The sequence below is a fragment of the Syngnathoides biaculeatus genome, chromosome 8, assembly GCF_019802595.1.
Source record: "Syngnathoides biaculeatus isolate LvHL_M chromosome 8, ASM1980259v1, whole genome shotgun sequence".
Taxonomy (NCBI): domain Eukaryota; kingdom Metazoa; phylum Chordata; class Actinopteri; order Syngnathiformes; family Syngnathidae; genus Syngnathoides; species Syngnathoides biaculeatus.
The window spans coordinates 17,378,442-17,396,725 of record NC_084647.1 but is presented as its reverse complement, the minus strand read 5'-3'; the positions used below and the strand labels follow the sequence as shown (position 1 = coordinate 17,396,725).

At 42.9% G+C, this 18,284-nt stretch overlaps 1 protein-coding gene across 1 annotated transcript in view; it reads right to left on the bottom strand.

The window, feature by feature from the left end:
* Positions 1-18,201, bottom strand: part of tiam1b (TIAM Rac1 associated GEF 1b) — a 46,529-nt gene extending 28,328 nt beyond the window's left edge. Inside the window, exon 1 of the mRNA XM_061826578.1 lies at positions 18,177-18,201. The gene's annotated coding sequence lies outside the window, so the exon portion shown is untranslated. The remainder of the gene's footprint in view (positions 1-18,176) is intronic.
* Between the last annotated feature and the right edge of the window lie 83 nt (positions 18,202-18,284).

Sequence of the window (18,284 nt, the reverse complement as noted above, 5' to 3'; positions counted from 1 at the left end):
GATGTTCAATAAATGAGTGGAAAGTGATAATGGCGAATGTGCCTCTCATTTCCTACATGCGATGGCATGTCCATGGACAGTCGCAGTTTGCCACATGCAAATTTGAGTATTTGTAAAAAGAATTTTACGGCGGGGGATCTATTTTCTGTTATTCTGTGTTTTTATGTATTTAGTCACGCTATAGCCTTATCTAATCCAGAAAAGTGCTTTGCTGCCAACCAGAGGCGATTGCCAACATTTTTGGGTGGGTGCCACCTTGTCTAATGTCTTGTAGATCCTCCTTCATTAAACCCAGCTTGTAATCCAGTTTCTTTTGCCCGCTTTGATCCAAAAACAACACTGGAATTATTCGTCGTAATCATCTTGACTGTCGCCCGTCGCGATTTACAAGCGTCCCTGCCGTCATCCCTAAAACATCCGCCGTGGCGCATTTGGGACCCCGTTGTTATTAAAGAGCACCTGATTGATATTTGACAAATGCTCGGGCCTGTCGGTACACGAGCGGCCTTCACCGGCTCCGTTTTGGAAGAAGCCCCGGAGGGCAAAAGCTGTCGAGATGGTTGTCATTTGACAGAAAGGCTGAACATCGTCGCCCCGCGGCTTCAAAACGGACACGCGGACACACTGAAACTGTACCGCACACAGGTAGACACACTTCAAATCGTAGTAGCGTTGACTAAGGCTCACTTTGGTGGCAAGAGGAAAGAATGTAGCGGACCGAATAAGTGACAAGCTGCTACGTACAACCTTGTAATCGGGACACTCCACACAAGGTGGAGATAATAACACGGCTAACTTAAAGGGGGGGGGTCGAAAGCGCTCCTAAAATTTCCAAGATCGTATGCTATAATCAACAATTTCAGCGGACTCTCCACTTCTGAGAACATTTATTTCTTGGGCCCCAAATCTGAAAAGATTCCAATCCACACTGCAGACCCATGTGAAGTAGCTGGTAAAAAAAAAAAAAAAAAGAAGAAAAAAAAAAAAAAACTCCAAATGAAAAAATATTTCAGAAATCCATAAGGACATCTGACGGAATGCATTGTGGTTGTCTGTAACCGTGCAATTTTTTCATTTTTAATGTTAAACCACATTTACCAAGCAAGATGCAGCCTAGCAAGCCACACTGCATTTTTAGATTTGTGATTATAGAACTGTCCGACATGAGATCGCACCATGGGTTAAAAAAAAAAAAAAGCATCAGATCTAAGCACTGGTCGAAAAAAAATGGTTTTAGAATTGAATCACTGTGTGTCAAAAATTGTATCAGATCTTACCATGGGGCCATTTTAAAAAATCATTTTAATTGTGATCTCAACATGAGTAAAAACAAAGTATTTGTAAATTTTTGGATTACACTGTCTTCACATAAACTATGTATGAAGTAAATGAGTACTTGGTTTTTAAAGGCCCATTTATACACCTAAAATTCATCAACCCTTTGGCTCTTAGTACTTCCCTGAACTGTGAGGTTGCAATCAAATGTGTTCCACAGTGCAGACCTTACCCCAAAAGTTTCTGGACCTGTCAAAGTTATAGTAGTAAATATAATCAGGAAGTATAGTTGGACTGTTGGACCGTACAAATGGACAGCGAAGAAAGTGCAGTTCATTGTACTAGTATACAAATTAATGTACACTCTAGTTGTCTGCAAAACGCGTGGTCATTACCGCAGGTTCACAGAAGCGTTGAAGGTAGAACTAAAATTGTACCTCCCCTTTGCGACATAACATCTTAACAAAAACAAAACCTTTTGACTAATTGTCTCAAATACAACATTTGATCTTTTTAGTATGTCAGAAGGTTTTTGTAAACCACTGAAAATATTTATGAATGTTTAGCATTTGCGTTGATATTAGTGCTAATATTAGCAAGCCTAACGTCTCTGAGAACATCACATCTTCACAAAAACAAGGCCTGATTAGTATTCAACGAGAATTATAGAAGTACTACAGATCTGTAAACAATTGCATGACACTAATATTACCTAAATTCACTGTCACTCAGCTCAATCGTAACAAAAACTGTGTTTTTGTAACAAGACCTGGTCTCAAAAACAACGTCTAATCCTTTTCGTTTGTGACGGGGTTTGGCTGAACAGTGGCATTAGCGCTAACGCTAGAAGACAGCTGCCTTGGCTAGTCCGCTAATATTATTAACCGCCACAGCAGGTGACCTTGTGATTGCATTCTCCTTATTACACGCTAGTGTTGCGTCAACGTGATCGATGAGCCGTTATTCCAAAAGGCACAACTTTACAGCATACTCTGGCTTTAATAAGACAGAAAAGCGAGCCTGTGGGATTAAGATTACTAATTTGCGTGACACGACTGACCTGCCTGTCGCGACAAAAGAGGCTCAGGTGGTTTTGAGTAAAAGGACCTAGTTACTAGTTAGCGTACAAGGGGGGTGGTAGCACACGTCCAGTCCAATGATGACCACTCAGCTGATCTATTAGTTGTATAGTCTTAAGAACCCGCTAAATTGCAGTCAGAATCAAAGCTTCTTGGGGGTCAGTAGGGTGCCATTTGCAGCAATAACTATCCATTCATTATTTATGGCTTTTCCGGGTCGGGTCGCAAGGGAAGTAGCTTTGGCAGAGATACCCAGACTTCACTTTTCCCAGCCAATTCTTCCTGCTTTACCGGAGGGATCACCAGGCGTTCCCAAGCCAGCCGAGAGACAGAGTCTCTCCAGCGTGTCCTGGGTCGTCCTCGGGGTCTCTTTCCGGTGGGACATGCCCGGAACACCTCAACGGGGAGGTATCCGGGAGGCATCCGGATCAGATGCCCCAGCCACCTCACCTGGCTCCTCTAAATGCGCAGGAGCAGCGGCTCGACAAGGAGCCCCTCCCGGATGACCGAGCTTCTCGCCCCATCTTTAAGGTGGAGCCCGGACACCCTGCAGAGGAAACTCATTTCGGCCGCTTGTTTCCCGGGATCTTGTTCTTTCGGTCACGACTCACGACGTAGATCGACTGGTAAATTTGAGAGCTTCGGCTTTCTGATTTAGCCCCCTCTTTACCACAACGGACCGATACAAAGTCCGCATCACTGCAGACGCTGCACCGATCCGTCTATTAAAATTTATCTAATTACTTTTTCAAATTAATTTTAAATCAAATTTTAATCTAGTTACCAATCTATAAAATAAATATATATTTATATTTTTAATTTGACTGGTATTTTAATTAAATTAGATACATGCATACAAAATTAAACAGCTATATTCATGCATTAACTTTTCAGGACTCTTGATAATGTGAGCAGGCCTTATTTTGCTCTAGTCTGCTAACCCTAGTAGACTGCAGGTAATGTTTTAAATAACATTTGAGCACAGGTAATTTGCATATAAGCGCGAAAAGAAGCTCTGCCAGTAAAACAGTTGGTCCTTTAAGTAGGTGTGACGCCATCATGGGTGTTCCGTAAGTCATTTGGCATCCTACGTGGTAGAATAACAGCGTCGACGCTTGTGACTCTCTCAGCCGTCACGCAGTTAAACAAACGTGCAGCGTGAGGAGTTTGATTGGGATGCCACTGCGGGGCGAGTATTTATCTTTCGTGACTTTTGCCTCCGGCGTCGCCACCCGGGAGAGGTGCGACCTGAGCACATCCTGCTTGCAGGTCTTCAGCTCCTCGTTCACACGCTTTGAAGTCCCTAAACAGCTGTTAATTGCTGCTTTCAGGACAAAAGGTGCAGGTGGTGGGAATGGGTCTGTGTTTGGGGGGTGGGATTGGGATGACAGGGGGGTTCGTTTGACTCGTGTCCTGCACAGAATGTGGAAGGAACTCTGTTTGTTAATGTCTGACTGATTCATTTGAGCACTCTCATCCCCACTAGATTTCTTATCGAGCACATTGGTAGACTTGATGGGTACGTCAGTGTCAGCGCATGGATCAATGTTTGCATTTTGCACCGATCAATAGAGTACAGTAAGCCTTTAATACTACCACAAAGGGTATTTTCTGGATTTACAACTTCAAAGTGAGGGGAGACAGCAAAGAGCAGACTATGTACAAGTGTAATAAACACTTAAGACATACAGTCAGTAGACTGGGAAAGCAACAGGAATAGTCAGCAGCGTTGTATTTGGCAACCGTGCATAGGTAATAACTATTGTCCTATAAAAGCAGATGTGAATTGCATGAAAGAAATTGGTAATATATTTCATGTAGTGAATGTGCTTCATCAGCAGCTTTGAATTAAGCAGCGATAACCCTAAAATTAAAAAAAAAAGTTGCCCAAAATAACTGCACGTCTGTGTGTTCGTATTTAACTGACATTCTTCGAAGCAGTATAAAATCAAATATTTTGGGGTCCTTGCACTTGAGTAAATGTCCATTTTGAATAAATAAATATAAATAATTAAATTTAAACTGGAGTCCCCGAAAAGTATTACGAGAGTCTTGTGGTGTAAATACCACACATCCCAATATCTGACCAAGTTCCAGTGGGTTTTGTTTCAAAACTCCGGCGACACGTGTTGAGCATTGCGTTCATCTTGTTTTCACATGCTTCACATTCCTCACGTTTGCACTTTCCAGCTCCGCACACACACCCGACAATTTTCTCCCCTCTGCACATGTGCGGGTGACGGTTTTACGATGACAGATTGGCGATTGAAGGTATCATAGCGTCAAGCCCCATCTGTTGGTTGTGGGCAGAGGAGAGGGTGGGGTGGGGGTTCTTCTGGGAGTATTACCGACTGAAAGAAGAGATCCGTGGTGCCAAATGCACGGGTTCAGGATTGTAAATTTAAAAAGAGTCACATGAGCATGGGAATATTAACTGTTATAACGTCTCACATCGGAAGCTACATAATGTGTTCCACTTGATGATCTCGCTACAAGTACGAGGAAAGTACAACTTTTGTAAATAACTAATGGGCCTAAAACGCTTCCCTGGGGAACACCACTTAAAATTGTATCTCATTGAGTGTTACACTCGGAAAGGATGTCAGGAGTGTTTTTGTGCAAAATCGAGTTTGTGGTCATTTATAGGCTTACTGTATGTTTTGACAAAAGTATTGAGACACATGGAGGTTCCCTACTTAAAGCAGACAAAACAGCTTCCACTCGTTTGGGAAGACTTTCTACAAAATGTGAGAGTGCATCTGTGAATTTGAGCATTTATGTTGGATGTGCTGACTCTGTTCTCTTGTTTTTCCATACAAAAATGAATCAGGCATGCCTTGCGAGAACAGAAAAGGGAAAACTGTTCCTTTAAAGATGCAAGCGCTCTATGTCCCAATACTTATGTATGTACATACAGCATGAGTATTGTAGTATATTGTCAATAATGTGACTTTGCACAATAACACCCAAACATCCCTCTGAAAGAAAATCGATCAAACAATGTGGAGTGGTGTTCCTCAGGGAAATGCTATAAGTCCGGGGATTTCAATCTTTATGCATTGGTTGATTGAAAACAGCTGTAAAATGCGCAGTCTTCTTTAACTTGACAATGTCTTTGTTTTGCATGTCCAGTCACTTTCAGTTAAAAAAAAAAGACAATATAAGGTCACACAGTGACATTCAGATGCACGTCCGCAAAAGAAGCCTCAATACACAACTGAAGCGTGTTGAAGCATGCAACACAAATTTGAAGGGAGGACAATTTTGTGCAATCTTATTTCTCAAGCATGAAGGCCTCCGTTGATGCCCACTCGTCAAAGTAGCCTCGGACAACGAGCCGGTCAGCAGCCGGGTCCGCCATCCAGCAGCGACCGGTCGGTCCCCTCTCCCGCCCTCCGCGGCGAGATCTAAAAATGCAAACTGCGCCCCAAATGCGTTTCATTTTCTTCCAGGTCAGTAAACGACAAGATGTGCACCAAACTTCACCTCAAAGACATCTGGGTCGACGTCGAGGCGAATTTCCATCAGCGTTTTTAATATTGATGAGTATTCCGGAGAGAAAGGACCCTGACAGAACTTTGCCGTGTAAATGTGCTATCAAATGCATCCGGCACCACCGAGTTAGTAGATGTGCATTATTTGGAGACAAGAGATGTTTTTCCCCCCCGCTTCCCCTGAGCATTACCTCCACCATTACACGCCCCGAGCGCCTCTCCGCCGCGTCGCATGGTGCACCGAAGCGTTGCCGGGCTGCATCCCGACACACTTGACTACGCAAGAAGGCCGACAAGCGCAAAAAAAAAAAAAAAAAAAAAAAAAAAGGCACCGAGCCTGCAGGAGTCTTACAGCAGAAGCCCGGAAAGGAAGCGCTGTGACCGATCCAGCCGGGTCCGTTCAGTCTCACCGGGGATACCACCATAAATGTTAATGTCACCTTTAAGACATCTTGGGGACATGTTCTGCTATTGCGCATTTTTTTGTTTTCAAGTCATTTTGGCTGTGTTGAACAAATATAAGTCCCATTTGCCAGAGGATATTCATTCATCCATCTTACTTAAATGTCCCGACAACGAAAGAAAAATGACACATTTGTACCTAACAGCAAAGAACGGCCCGTTCAAAATGCCAGCGTCGGTTTCGCGTGAATGCAAACAAACATTTCAATTTGTTTCTTTCTGCCTCGTCACAGCATGCAAAAAAAAAAAAAAAATTCACGTCATTCAGTGTTTTCCACAAGGGTGCCTCGCTACTGAAATAATCGTGTGGATGTAAAAACGACTTGTGTATCTGCAGTTGGCGTTAAAAGCTGAGAGGTTAAAAATTTACTGTATCTTCCAAACGTTCAGTGCCAAGGACGGCTTTTCACGTCATTTGTGTTTTCTTTTTCCACGGGCAGGGGCAATTGTTAGAGGGACAGCCAAAGTTAGATGTTTTGGAGACAAGGTTTGCGAGAGCAGACTTCGATGGTTTGGACATGTTCAGAGGCGAGAGAGTGAGTATATTGGTAGAAGGGTGCTGAGGATGGAGCTGCCAGCCAAGAAAGCGAGAGGAAGACCAAAGAAAACGTTGATGGATGTTGTAAGGGAGGACATGAGGACAGTTGGGTGTTCGAGAGAAAGATGCATGCGATGGGCTTAGATGGAAAAAGATGACACGCTGTGGCGACCCCTAACGGGACAAGCCGAAAGGAAAAGAAGAAGTAGAATCAGCAGGAGATAGGAGTACTTCACCATTTTAGAATTTACATGTCTGTCCCCACATTACAACATAAGCGTGACAAAGACAACATGGCTGCCATCAGAGGCTGGAAGTCCAACTAGCTGAAGCATTTTCCACTGGAACAGATTATGTATACGGTTATATTTTGCATGTGTTGTGGTAGTTAGAAAAATATGCCCGTCATAAATGTGACAGTACACACACAGGGCGTATGACACTGAGTACGTTCCCTATAAATGCGGCTCCAAAACAATGCGAGGTTGATGTGACGTTTGGTGAATAGCACCCTAAATGTGAATACCTTCATATTTTGTCATCAAAAGCCACTCCCCCGTTGTTCAGATTTTTGGCCCGTCACAAAAACAAAAAACATTTGGATAAAAGTCACTATACTTAATAGTTTGTTTTAAAAATATATAGATTTTCACCAATTTCTGGGAGACACTACGAAATTCAGTAAAACTTTCCAATGTCTTTTTTTTTTTTTTGGGGGGGGGGGGTGGCTGGTAAAAAGACTATTCCAGGGGTGTCAAACTCATTTTTTTCACAGGCCACATTGTAGTTATGGTTTCCCTCAGAGGGCCACTATGAAAATTTTTAGCCGCCTAATTGTATTTACAGATGAAATTCATGGACTTCTTTTGTAATCAGATATCAAGGGTAATGGGTTTCGCAACAATTGTTGATGTTTGGTAACACAAACATGCTTGCAGTAACGCAATGTTATCATTTATATGACATGAATTATTGGAAATTTTGATACAGATTTGAACAAAAATCAGAACAGATGATTTGCCTTCAAGGGCCACATAAAATCATGCGGTGGGCCGGACCTGGCCCCCGGATCTTGAGTTTGACACCCGTGGTCTATTCTTTCATTTTTAAGAGTCTGCATGTATATAATCTTACAACAAAATAGTCGGTGGTTGGGCTTCCCTGAAAATGACGCATTGGCATTAGCACCTGATTTGTCCTACTGCAATGAAAACTTTGTGAATCGATGGTCGGCAAATGTTCACTGCTGCCACCTAGCGGCGGGGGTCTGAAGCACACCAATATTTCAAATTTTTGCTCATATCTCAAGACCAGAAATAAATACATAAATAAAACTCAAAGGTCGAGGCATTCGCATCTGAAGGTACCGCTGTATTTGTCCACCAGATGGCACTAACTATTCCTCCACATTTCTGGCATGTAGCAAACTTGTCATGTTCTTTTGACTGTTTTGTGATAGGTTGCTGGTTTAAGAACGACAACATTAGCTCACAGCGGACGACGCGCATTCAAAAACGCTTATCGACGCAAATTAAGAGCATTTCGTGAGACTTTGGAAGACGGGAGAGCTTTCAGGTGCTTGTTTTTGCGCTAACAAGCTAATGGAGCGCCTGATCCCAGACGAACTCAAATGGACAGTGCGGGCTTTGCGCCGTCGGCTTAAAGCGCGATTACGATTGTTTGGCTCCTCCAGGGAGCGCCGGAGGGGCCAAATTAGTTTCTGCGCAATAAACAAACACGCGACTTTCACATTTGTGGAGAACGTGCGTGTCTTTTAAAAGAAAAGACAACAAAAGAGACAACCTTGGGGATGAGCATACGGCGGAAAGCTGGTCAACGCATTTCCATGACTATGACACCAGATGAGCGGTTCTCACTACAGGGGGGGGGGGGACCCAGGGGGGTTTTCGGAGGAACACAATGTGAGGATTTTAAAATGAACTCACACACACACACACATGTATGCATGCGCACCCCCTCCCGACTTCACAATGCACTCTGGCAGATTTCTCCTTGACTTTGACCATTTCGAATCCATTTGAAATTCACAAACGCACTTCAGTAACATGGCACCCCTGTCGAAAACGAATCGTTTTGCTCCATGCTTTGAACTGCGGGGAAAGTAGGACCAGGCGGTGGAAAAACATAACAATCAAGAGTGACTGAAAAACTTCGAGGTTACTATTTTTACTGTGATTCTGGAGCTTTCAGGCCGGAAACAATGCTGGGCCTTTTTTTTTTTGTTTTGTTAATGAACTCAGTCACACTCCTCCCAGTTTCAGGATGTGCCCCTTTGCGTTTGACCATCTTACTCACATTTGCAACTCACTAGGAAGCACTTTATCATTTCAGTAGCAGGATCCCATTGTAGGGAACAATGGAAGGTGTGAAATTTGCCTGCATGCTTTGAATGTGGGGGCGAAAGTAACACCACCTGCTGGACAAATATGTGAATTTTAAAGTGTGTATTAAAGAGTTTTGTATTTTAACATTTGTTGTGATTCTGGAGCTCAAGGGAAACAATGCTGTTTTTTTTTTTGGGGAGGGGGGGGTTGAGATTTTGCTGCATGCATTGAACAGGAAAAAGGTAGCTGGTAGAAAAATATAAAAACTGAAAAGTAGCATGGTACAATTTGAAGGGAAGTAGGATTAAAGGCCACTTTATACTCCCGCGGTCACATGACCTGCGCATTAGCACACGTCAAAAAAAGAAAAGTTGCCACGCAGGGAAAGCCGCGGTGCTCATAAGTAGCGATCGGCCCATTTTAGTCAGATGCTGTGATGACGTGCTCGCAGTTACTCCCGGCTCCACGTACCACCTACGTTGCCACCTTCTCAATCGATTTTGCAGCGTAAATAAACGCATCATTTGGTCATTTAAGTCCTTTTCTCCAAATTGACACGCTACCACGGCCGCCATTGTTGTTGCTTTCTTCCTTGTTAAGGAAAGGTAAGTCAAAATGGCCACCAGAAATGGCCAAAATGTGCTGAGGAACGTCCTAGCCAAAACTAACGGTTGCCACATTTCTGGCTTGGAGAGGAACTGCAGTTAAATTTTCAAAACTGAGCACGTGAGTATCGAGTAGAAAGGCAAACAAAATACACGCATTGGTGACGTCAGCGTGGGCGCCGCATGCGCAAGTAATGCTAGATAAAAAGACGATTGTGGAGGTGCAACAATGAATCGATTCATCGACATCAAATGAAGAAGCAAATATTAGGAAAATCACTTCATCATTTCAAGACATTGTTTAGCTTAAAAGTATCCAAATTTCACCCTCTCATCAGATTTGTATTTGATTTACGTATTCCTCCATGAAAGCAGCGTGATTAATTTTCTGTATAACCCCCTACCCTAATAAATACATTGATAAATGAATTAAATACTTTTGAAAACGTCTGCTTTTACTTCAGAAAATAATGATCAACAGTTTTGCCTTTTCTGACAACAAACCAGTAAGTGAATCGGAATCAATTTGTGGACATTTGAAAAATGTCCTGTTTTTGACTAAAGAAAAAAAAAATCCAATTAATTGATAAATCCAAAGAATAATCGATTATTTCAAAAGATCATTAGCTACAGCCCTACACGGTATCTCCATTCATTTAATATTATAAAAAATATCTTGCGATTCTGTGGCCTCCGGGGTGTTTTCGAGACAGGCCCAAGCGCCACTTGACCATTGAACACATATTTCCAATTCCCCACAACAACAACAAGGACTTTTATCATTACAATCGGCAACACGCCCGTACACAAAAGGTCGCTGCAGGGCAGGTGGGTGGGGGGCTACAGGTAGTAACATGACGTGGTTGGTTGCCCCACCCTGATTCCAAGCTATGGCAGAGCCATACACACACTTACACACACACACACACACACAACACACACACACACACACACACACCACACACACACACACACACACACATCAAAGTTGAGAAGCCCACGTGCAAACTCATGCCAACCCGTTTTCCAAAAGTGTCCATTTCTCATCAGCGAATGCAAACAAAGACAAGATGCATCAACTTACGGTCCCGACCGCTCTCAAAGCGGCTTCACAAAGCGCACCCCATCGGTGATCCTCAAGGCCGGCTCAGACCCCCTGCCCTCACGCGCCGGGCTGAGTTGTACAAGTGAAGGAGGGATGGACGCAGCGAGGAAGGACTCTTTGGAAATGCCCCCCTCCCTCCCTCTCTCCCTCCCTCCCTCCCTCCAGCCAAAGCTGCAGGCGGTAGGAATGCGTGCTGGCCTCCCTCGTCTGCTCTATAATTGCCCCATTCACCAGAACCTCCCACCCACTGCAAAAAGAGCCATCGAGTTTACGCACGTCACTCGTCTCCAAAATACTGTTAATGTGAGGCCTGCAGACATCCAAATACGCAAGGGATGAAAAATTAAAATGCAAGGACAAATTTGCTTAGAATCACCCTCCCACGCCCCTCAACAAAAAATGGGGGGAGATCCTGCCACATCCAGAAAACAATTTTTTTTTTTAAATGTCAGAATTTTACAGGAATTACATTAATACTTTTACCAGAAATTATTTTACACCTTTTCGAGAGAAAAAAAATTCTAATCTCACTATGACAAGGTAAGTAAGTACTATGTTATAGCATTGGACTACAGTGGTACCTCGGTTTTCGCACGATTTTTTTGCTTTGGTTTTCGAACGAAAATCGGTATTCGAACGACCCGACCAGCTGACCCACAATGATTCGTTATTGTGCTTTTGAACGGACCCCCGAAAAAAAAAGAAAAAAACGGAAATGACGTTACGCGCAAAGAGTTGACCCACACACTCCTCTGCAAGCGAACGTGTCCCGGTAGTGACTTTTTTTTTTCTTCCAATTGAGCAACGTTAACCCCCGATCACGGCTCCAAAGAAGGCAAGCGGAACTGCTGGTGCTGAAAAAAGGAAACTGGTGTGTAAAACTATCGACTTCGAAAAGGATTTGATAGCCGAGTACAAATCTGGTGTGCGTGTTCTGTTCCTTTCCATTCATTGTAATGGGAAAACGCGCTTCGGTTTTCAAACGTTCCGGCCTTCTGGAACGGCTTGTGTTTGAGAACTGACGCACCACTGTATATCGAAATTACCGTCGGAGGATCAGTACATTTTCACGCACCGTGCAACTACCTCGCTTTCATACGCGACAAACTTTTGTCTCAGAAGATTACACCTTGACTCGTTTGGATCACCGTCATCCAAAGACGCCGTCGGTTCCACGTCGTACGCTCGTCGGGCGAAACGTGACCAACCGCGCTTCATTATAGAAATTCCCACTCCGCGACTTGATCCCTTCGCCCGGCATCTTTAACTTGCACTTAATGAGGAGCAGAGGCCCAGGTTTTGTTCTCACGTCTTCTTTCCCCCAAATGTGGAAAGAGTGGAGGTGGCGCCAGCACGCGGGAGCCTAATAAACTTACGTCAAACCTGCCCGGAAGGCTAAAATCACAGCCGGAGTGGCTCGAAATAAAAGGTCACTTAATAATTGACTCAGCACGGCTCTATTAGTGCAATTCTCGAGCAGCCGCCCTGATGAGAAAAGGGCCGCATAAATTCATCCCGGCGGTCCGACGCCGCTCATCGCGAACGAGCGAAGAGGACGACGGGAGCAACAAAATGCCGACGAAAACGACACGAGCTAACGCGTCTCACGTCGGCTCCAGTCGCAATTAACAAATGCGGCGTAGATTCAACATCGGGCGTCTGCTGACTCAGCACAGTCAAGCCAGAACACACACACACACAAAAACTAAAAAGCGCTCAGACCACCCGACTGTCTCAATCAGTCAAAAAACAACGACGTCATACGGTGGACCACCCCCAATAGCCAAAATCCGCAAATCATTCACACGCATTAGAATTGAGTTGAATGGACTGCCGTTTTTGTTACCTGCCCCCCCCCCCACCCTCAAAAAAGAAAAAAGACCAAAACCATAAAAAAATAAATGAAAAAAATGTGAGGGAAAAAAAATCCTCCAAACTACAAGTATACAGGGGTCCGCTGTACTTGTAAAGTCGAAGAAGGATGCTGTTTTGTATTCAGGCTAAAGCCATGTCGAATATAAAAAACAATGCTTCAGTGCCACCTGGTGGCATATTGCTGCCTGATCTTAATTTAGTCAGGCAGGACACAGCTATGTCTAATCTTGTGCTATGTACGCTGTACGCTAAAAGACTAAAAAGCTTTTTTGGTGGGCAGTAATTTCTTTCAGATTATCTATCTATCTATCTATCTATCTATCTATCTATCTATCTATCTATCTATCTATCTATCTATCTATCTATCTATCTATCTATCTATCTATCTATCTATCTCTATCTATCTATCTATCTATCTATCTATCTATCTATCTATCTATCTATCTATCTATCTATCTATCTATCTATTTATCCTAGTTAGCGATTCTGCAAATACATTAGTGAGCTTTCAAAAAACACAAAACTGTTTTAGTTATATCTAAAAAAAAATTCTATTTGTGTATCTCGCAATACCTCTCTTGCTTATTCACTTCAGTAGTCATTTTAAACACATAGTAAAGTATCTTATAAACCACTCATTAAAAACTTTGTTTAGCTATTTATTCTGCTAGATAGCTAGCTAGCTAGCCTGCCTAAAACACAACTCGTTTAGTTGCTAGGTATGTATCTTAAAATCACAAAATCAAATCAAAATCTATCTATCTATCTATACCCATGATGTCAACATAGTTCCATGCACCCAAAAAGATACAAGGTGTTGGGATAGGGAATATTTTTAACATAGATATGCTTTCATCTTCATTAAGTTTAAGATTGTTCAATTTTTTAAAAAATTGGTTCAGATCTTAAAAATCAGTGCTCTTTGTTAATAATTTAAAAAAAACTTTAACCAGCCTAAAGTACGTTGTGTTCGGGAAAAATGTAAGTACAATAATCCCTCTCTACTTCGCGGATCACCTATTGCGGATTCAGTGTATCGCGGAACCCCCCCCCCCACACACACACACACAAAAAAACAAAAAAAAACCTAGATCGCTATGGACTAATGTGCGATCCCCGGGGCGACGACATGGACCAATAAAGCAAAAAAAAAACCCCAAAAAACATTAGCATACATTAGTACACTACTGTAGCGGAAGCCATATTGATAGGGTATAAATACATGCTGAAGAAAATGTTTTTTTTTTAATAAAAGACTAAATATTGAAGACAGTGTGGTTAACAAAACGAATGTGGCCTTCGTCGTAAACTCTGAGGACAATTGAGTTTCTGGTAACTCGAATGCTAGCGTTTTTGGAAATCTTGAAGGCAATTCTGACAAAACTAGCATGTTTCCCTAATCAATGAATATTTTATTTTCAGTTAACCAAACAACCATTTTAAAAATTGGTAATTCTTTTCCTCGACAAAAATCACACTACCGCTTTTCGTAAAACAATGAAGATCCTTGGTAAATTGTAGGATTTCTTTGATAGTGGCAATTCAGCATACATATCTTTTTGTAACGGGAGAAAATGTATATCCTGCAAGGCTGAAACCCTGAGGTATTTTTATGAATACAAATACTTAAAAGTCTGTAGGGGCGAAAAAAAAAAATCAACGCTCACACGGCCCAAGCATTTTCTTGACGATCTTCACAGTACCAACGAGTCAACGTACGAGTCGAGACGGAAGGGGGGGGGGGTGGGGATGAGAACACGTCGAGCGCACGAACGCACCATTCGGGCCGAGACGCGAGATCATTAGCCGGGATTCCGAAAGCGGGCCGGAAGCCTCTCGAGGGTCGACATCAAAGACGCAAAAAGTCATTGAGGATTCACGGCGAGATGCGCAACCTGCACGGCCCGAGCTGGGGGAGCCATTTTGAGCTTAGTCAAAAAGATGTTTGGGGCACATCCAGATGCAGCTGCGTCTCTGTGATGACAACGACAAATAAAGAAAGAAAAATACGAATACTCCACAGTCTCCATTTTGCTGCAGTGGTCTGTTTCCTCTCTCTTGAGCCCCAACGAGCCAGAAGATGGTGGATGATGGTTTTTTTTTTTTAAATATGATGCTGCCTTGGTTTTTACATGAGTACACGTCTACCATGCGCAAAAGACCAAAAAGGGACAGATTGTAAAAAGAAGACAAAACAAGAATTCAGAAGATGCTAAAGTGTTAGTTTTCATGGAAAAGGCAACATCTGATACAAGCAACTGCCGAAAATCAGGAATGTCAAATTCGGACATTTGCAAAGATCATTTCATTGATTCGACGCAAAGTAAGATTGGCAAGCCCCGAAATGTCGCTACGGACCTCCGTGCGATTAAAGGAGACGTTAATGACGCGTTAACGACACATCAAGTGTACAAACAAGAGCGGACACTCGGCTAACGAGTGCACAGTCCTCGTGCTGCAACTCTACGACGTGCTACTTTTGTATGCTGCCGTGGAGCAATGGGTCTGCCTCTGATCCAGGGGTCACCAACGCGGTGCCCGCGGGCGAATGGTAGCCCGCGAGGACCATATAAGGCGCCCGCGAGGTATGTTTTAAAATACCATAGACCACAAATTGTTACTATTATTTGTGCTTTAAATTCTGAATCTGATTTGCTTACGTGAATTGGAATTTTAAAATACCTGTAATGTCATTTACTGCAATAAATTAAAACAAAAACATGTATTTGAAATGAACTGAGTCTGAAATTTGCCGCAAACAGGCCACGTAGCCCTTCATACGATCGGTGCTCACCAAGTAGCCCTCAGCCTCAAAAAGGTTGCTGAGCTCTGCTGTAATCTATAATATTAAAAAAAATGCAGCTAACTGATCTTTACTTAATGAATGTAATTCTGGATTACAAAAAGAAAAAAAAACTGAAAGGTTTAAGGCAAAGTAACAGCGTGCATTGTGTGATTGTCTAATTCAGTGGTACATTCCAATGTACAACTAGTACTACACTGAGAATCACTGACAGAAAATAACTTCAATTTACTGTACATAAAAACAGTGAGAAAATGAAAAGAAAAAGATCGGTTATGGATGATTAAATTATGTTAGATTAACATACTGTAGATTACTTGAATATTTTTTAGGAAAAGAGTAGGAAATGATTACGTTTACCACATTATTAATCACCCAGCCATCCATTTTCTGAGCCGCTTATCCTCACAGGGGTCGTGGGCGTGCTGGAGCCTATCCCAACTGTTATAGAGCAGGAGGCAGGGTACACCCTGAACTGGTCGCCAGCCAATCGCGGGGCACAGAGAAGGAAATAACCCTTCGCACTCACAACCAGAGTGGCCGGAGAAAACCCACACAGGCACAGGGAGAACGTACAAACTCCAGACAAGCAGGGCCGGGATTTAAACCCCGGTCCTGAGAACGGTGAGGCAGATGCTCTAACCCAGGGGTGTCAAACTCATTTTTCTTGCGGGCCACAATTGTTGTTCCAGTTTCCCTCAGAGGGCCATTATGACTGTGGAACAAAAATATGTAATCATCTCATCATATTTACATCATCAATTTATGAACTAGTTTTGGAACCAGAAATCAAGGGTAATGTGTTTTTCAACTATTCACGTTTTGTAACATAAAAATACTTGTAATATCTCAACTTTACCATTTATGATCTATGACAATTTGAAATTTTGGTACAGATTTTTACAAGAATCATGGAAATTGACACTCTAGATTTGGCTTCGCGGGCCACATAAAATAATGTGGCGGGCCACATCTGCCCCCCGGGCCTTGAGTTTGACACCTGTGCTCTAACCAGTCCACCGTGCCGCCCACTTCAATCACGTGGAACTGAAAATTAACTATTTTAATTTTCTTCAGTGGGGCTCAGGCACCACACACACACACGGAGGGAATCAAAACTTTGATAATGTCGAGCCAAGCGAGTCAGTCCCAAGTCCGCCCATCTGGGAGTGTTTCCAATGCTAATGACCGTGGTGGTATGCGCGGAGTGGGCCGCGCGTGGACGCTGGCCAAATACGGCAGGCGAATAAAAACGAGCCGCTTGTCCGCAACGTTGGCTCGCGGACGCCAGAGACAAAGCGACGCAATGACGGGCGGACGACGCAATCGGGCCGCGTAGAACGTTCCATCCAGCGTGGGTGGCGGACAACACGTCGTGTCTTTGAGGGAGGAGGGACAAAACGGTCAGAAACTCAATGAAACAAAAACTACATCAGCCCATTCATTGGAATACGGCGACAACAACAATATGAGGAGCAATACCGCATGTTGTCCTTGTTAGTACATGCCACGCAAAGCAGAAAACTGCAAATCACTGACGCCACCGCCCCAAAAATTATAATATTATCTTTAAACCGTGAAAACAACAAAATCTGGTCTCTAAACAGTTTAATACCCCTCAGAAAACTTTACACTTAAAAATAAGTGGTTTATAGATGATTTTAAAAAAAATGCACCACATGTGCTTGTTTAAAGACTCTATAATCCATCCATCCATTTTCTTTGCCGCTTATCCTCGCAAGGGTCGCGGGGAGTGCTGGAGCCTATCCCAGCTGTCAACGGGCAGGAGGCGGGGTACACCCTGAACTGGTTGCCAGCCAATCGCAGGGCACATGGAGACAAACAGTCGCACTCACAATCACACCGAGGGGCAATTTAGAGTGTCCAAATAATGTTGCATGTTTTTGGGATGTGGGAGGACACCGGAGTGCCCAGAGGAAACCCACGCAGGCTTGGGGAGAACATGCAAACACAGGCGGGTCCGGAATTGAACCCGGGACCCCAGAACTGTGAGCCCAACACTATTCCAGCTGATCCATCGTGCCGCTAATTTGTCGTTTCCCCATTGAAAATAATGGGAAAAAAAAAAAAAATATATATATATATATATATATATATATATATATATATATATATATATATATATATATATATATATCCTTGTATTCATTTCAGATGCATTCAATCTTTTAAGAACTTTTTGTAAAAACATACCTAAATATAATTTAACTTGGAGTGGCATTAAAGACCTTAAAGCTTTAGAACTGTTCACTATTTGTCACACTGCTGCTTGTCATTTTACTCTCCATACAGCACTCGTATGTCAATTTTTTGCTCACAAGTCAAAGCAAAAAAAAAAAAAAAAATATTCAGGTGACAGCTATATCTTGAAAATGTCAAAAATCGGATCACTTGTATATTAAGGGACCATGGTACAATGGAACTATGCTAGTTATACAGGTCTTTGTGGACAGCTTATAATATGATATTTACGGAAAAGCAGAAAAACAGCCAATAGGTGAGTTTTACAGCAAAATGCTGTGAGAAAACAGATGAATTGTTATGACTACACTGATAGTGTAGTGGCGCACTTGCCTGACTTGGTTGCAGGCAGCGTGGGTTCAGTTCCCACTCAGCGACGGTTTCTATGTCTGCCCTGCGACTCCAGCACTCCTGCGACCCTCTTGAGGATAAGCATCTTGG